Source organism: Humulus lupulus, chromosome 2 (assembly GCF_963169125.1).
Source record: "Humulus lupulus chromosome 2, drHumLupu1.1, whole genome shotgun sequence".
NCBI lineage: Eukaryota > Viridiplantae > Streptophyta > Magnoliopsida > Rosales > Cannabaceae > Humulus > Humulus lupulus.
The window spans coordinates 170,092,670-170,096,541 of record NC_084794.1 but is presented as its reverse complement, the minus strand read 5'-3'; the positions used below and the strand labels follow the sequence as shown (position 1 = coordinate 170,096,541).

Sequence of the window (3,872 nt, the reverse complement as noted above, 5' to 3'; positions counted from 1 at the left end):
CAAATCATCGCTATTGCATCGCAAATGTATGACTTTTGGCAATAAAAATCAAGAATGCATCGCATTTGCATCGTTACAACATTGTAGGAGCATCGTAGAAGAAGCATCGTTGTAACATCATCAGAACATTGCTACGGCATCGCTAGAGAATTGTTGGAGCATCGATAGAGCATCATTTTTACCTTAGAAATCATAGAAAAATTGGAGCATCGCTACAACATTGCAGGAGCATCACTATAACATTGTTGGAGAATCGTCGAAGAATGAGCATAATTTTTTTCCTTAGAAATCATAGAAAATTGGAGCATTGCTGCAACATCGTAGGAGCATCGCTATAGAAGCATCGTTGGAAAATCGCTAGAGCATCGCAATCGCGTCGCTGGAGCATCATTTTTTTTCCTTAGAAATAATGAAAAAATTGGTGCATCGCTAGAGCATTGCTAAAGAAGCATTGCTGAAGCATCGCTGTAGCATCATTTGTTTCAAAATTCTGCAGATTTTTATAGTTTTAGATCTGAAAAAAAATCGATCAAACCCAATAGATCATGCATAGGTGTCTTAGAAACCTTTGAATATAGTATTTTAAGTGAATCTTCATGGAAGTTTAAGTTGTTGTTTTAAACTTAAATCATTAAAACATAAAAAAAAAATAGATTAGTTCTTGGTGGAGTGCTTTAATGGCAATGGGTGATGACGATGACAATGTTAAGATGGTGACGACGTTGAAGTGGAGTTTTGAGTTTTGTCATTGTAGGGAGGTAGTGGTGGTGGTGCCATCGTAATAGAGAAACAGAGAGGGGTTGAGATTTGAGAGATAGTTTGAGAGAGATTAAGAGAAGGTTGGTAATGAAATGATTAATTGTGTCCAATTTACAAAATGACATATTTTTAAAATATTGAATTGTGTTAGAATCTATAATAAATATGTTATTCTATCATACATAATACATAAAATTTTCTAATAAAAACATATGCAGAGAGAGAGAATTTTTATGTTAATTGTATTTACATAGTAATGATTATTTTTTTTAAATACAACACTTATTCAATTATATTAATTTATAAGAAAATTTGGTGCGGGTGTACGAAGTACTCGCACAGGTGCAGTTTTTTTTATTGGTGCATATTGAAATGTGGTCCCAAGATGGTGATTGTTATAATAGGTTTGGATGTATTGTATATTTTAGCATTTTTGTTTTTTATTTTATTTTTGCCTACTTTTCCATTTCAATTACTTGCCACTTTCGAGGAATCCCCAAAAATTGATATGAGATTATTTTTATGCTGATCAAAACTCAGCTAATTGAAGTTGCAGAACTCCAAAAATTGTTCAGAGAAATAGCCTCTTTCGATAACGCCACGAGATGTAATCTTTGTGATGGCAAGAGAGAGAGACTTTTGTGTGTTTGACTATGCGATTGAAGAACGAAAGGGACATGTATTAAAGCCATAATCAAGAGCAAGGATAAGAAAAAAGGTATAGCAATTGGAATAGATTAAAATTATTTCTAGTCATTTTCTCTCGGATAGGTTTTGATGATTTTGATATCGAAACCTTAGCTATTTACATATCTATATAATAGAGAGCTACATGGAGCTTACACGGCAGCATATAACTGCCATGTAATCATTTCTTGATGTGGTTATGATATTAATTACCTAATTAATAAACCACCCGTATAGCTCTCTATCATATTATAGAAAAGGCCTAAAAAGCAAGCCACGGTTGCCATTCAGGAAAAAATACCATTTGGGTCACGGTAATATCATTTGGGTCTTTGCAATTTGGGTGTGATCTTTTCAGGGACAAATACAGATAGCCATCTGGGACACAAGGACCATATAACGTCACAGCAAGTTTCTTCTTCCTTATGCCAAATTTTTATGAACCCTATGATGTAAAGTAATTTCACTACCATTTATTTATTCTCTTGTGGAATCAATTTTCATGTAGACTACCTTGCCAGTACCTGGCAATTACCAAGGAGAGAGAAGTATGAGGCAAAGTCAGATTATTAATAGTCCTGGAAAGCACCGTATAAAGCTTCCAACACTTGCAGTAAGGACAAAAGATACTGTTTTGGTGGAGATAGTTGATAGGAATGGATTCTACTTCACAGACGAGTTCTCCTTCACATTCCATATGTATTACTTGTGAATGGCCCAAACCGGAACTATAATTTCGATGATAGATAATCGAGAGTTGTAACAGATAATTTTCAGTTATGAACTAAGGATTTTCGATTTCGAGTACATCTTCTTGCTCCTTTAATGTAAGCTTTCATTCGGATTAGGAATTGCTGATCCATACACGGCGGTTTATTAATTAGGTAATTAATATCATAACTGAAATTGTAACAATCAATTATAACAAAATAGAGAGATACTAATTTTTGTAAATAATGTCAAGAAAAAACCATTAATGATAGAATATAATAATAAATTGTTAAAAAGAAATAATAATGATTTAAAATAATAATAACACATTTTCTATCATTCAATTAACACATTTATATAACACGTCCTACTGTTTTAAACTATTTTGAAACTCATGTCTACAATTTAAAATAATAATAGATACAATATTATAAATTGCCAATATTAGCCATTAATTCACAATAGTAATAATAATTTGTAACCACTAAAGCATTAACCAACAATTGATATTAATAATAATAAATATAATGATAGCAAATTCATAATCATTAGTAATAATTATTTATATTCAAACAGCTTACAAATTATTATTAATGAATAATAGGGTGTATACATTTTTTTAGACACTGTATTTTGTTTCATTACTTGTTTAGATCTGTGTTTTGACAAATTAATTTTTGGACTATATGTTTTGTAAAATAGTTCAAATAGAACAATAAACCCGATTTTAGTCAAAGTTTTCTCAACTAAAATCACAAATAATTCACCAAACTGACAATTCAAAACAAAAATAAAATCATTCTGCTTAAAAACTGTGTTGATATATTCAATTTTTTCTTCATCAAAATTGAGTTTAGAAGTCTATTTGAATTATTTTACAAAATATAGGGTCCAAAAATAAATTTTTTAAACCACATGGTTCAACACAAGTAATCAGAAAAAAATACAAGATCCAAAAAAATATAAACATTTAATAATAATAATATAAAAACAGTTAATAATAATAAATAATGACACTTTTTTTCAGCCATAATGACATTAGTTATCATATAATAAATTTATAACACCTCATTTTATCCTAATAATAATAATCAGAAAAAATTCAGATCCAAAAAAATATAAACAAAAAATAATAATAATAATATAAAAACAATTAATAATAATAAATAATGACACTTTTTTTCAGCCATAATGACATTAGTTATCTATCATATAATTAATTTATAACACCTCTTTTTATCCTGATAATAATAATAATATTTAGCTTTAGACCATGACAACACTAATACTATAAATAACACTAATAAAAATTAATGTATTTAATATATATTTTTGTAGCTATTTAGTGTGTGGTACGAAGTTTGAGTTTGTAGGAGTAGAGTTAGATGATGTTTAGATTAAATGAATATGAAACTCAAGTATTTAAAATGGTCAAGATTACTCTCAAATCAAACTAAAAAATGAGACTCACTTAGACACACAAACCCCTAAATTATTAAAAATAAATTTACTAAACATGAGTTAGATTTGACATTCTCATTCCCACTAAATCAAAACCCTATACCAAACACCCTTAAGGATTAAGCTTCACAATTTTGTTTAAATAAAATTAAACTGTCATAAGATAGAGATATTGGTTTCTTATAAAAAATACCATCCTACAATCATTTTCATCTATTTTATCTATCAGAGGATCTAATTGAAATAATTCTCAT

The 3,872-nt window shown here is 29.2% G+C and overlaps 1 long non-coding RNA gene across 1 annotated transcript; it reads left to right on the top strand.

Moving 5' to 3' along the window:
* The first annotated feature begins 1,033 nt into the window (after positions 1–1,033).
* LOC133816407 (uncharacterized) lies at positions 1,034–2,253 on the top strand. The gene is made up of 2 exons (XR_009885216.1): positions 1,034–1,477; positions 1,955–2,253. It is a non-coding gene; the product is annotated as an uncharacterized LOC133816407 (long non-coding RNA).
* Positions 2,254–3,872: the final 1,619 nt, after the last annotated feature.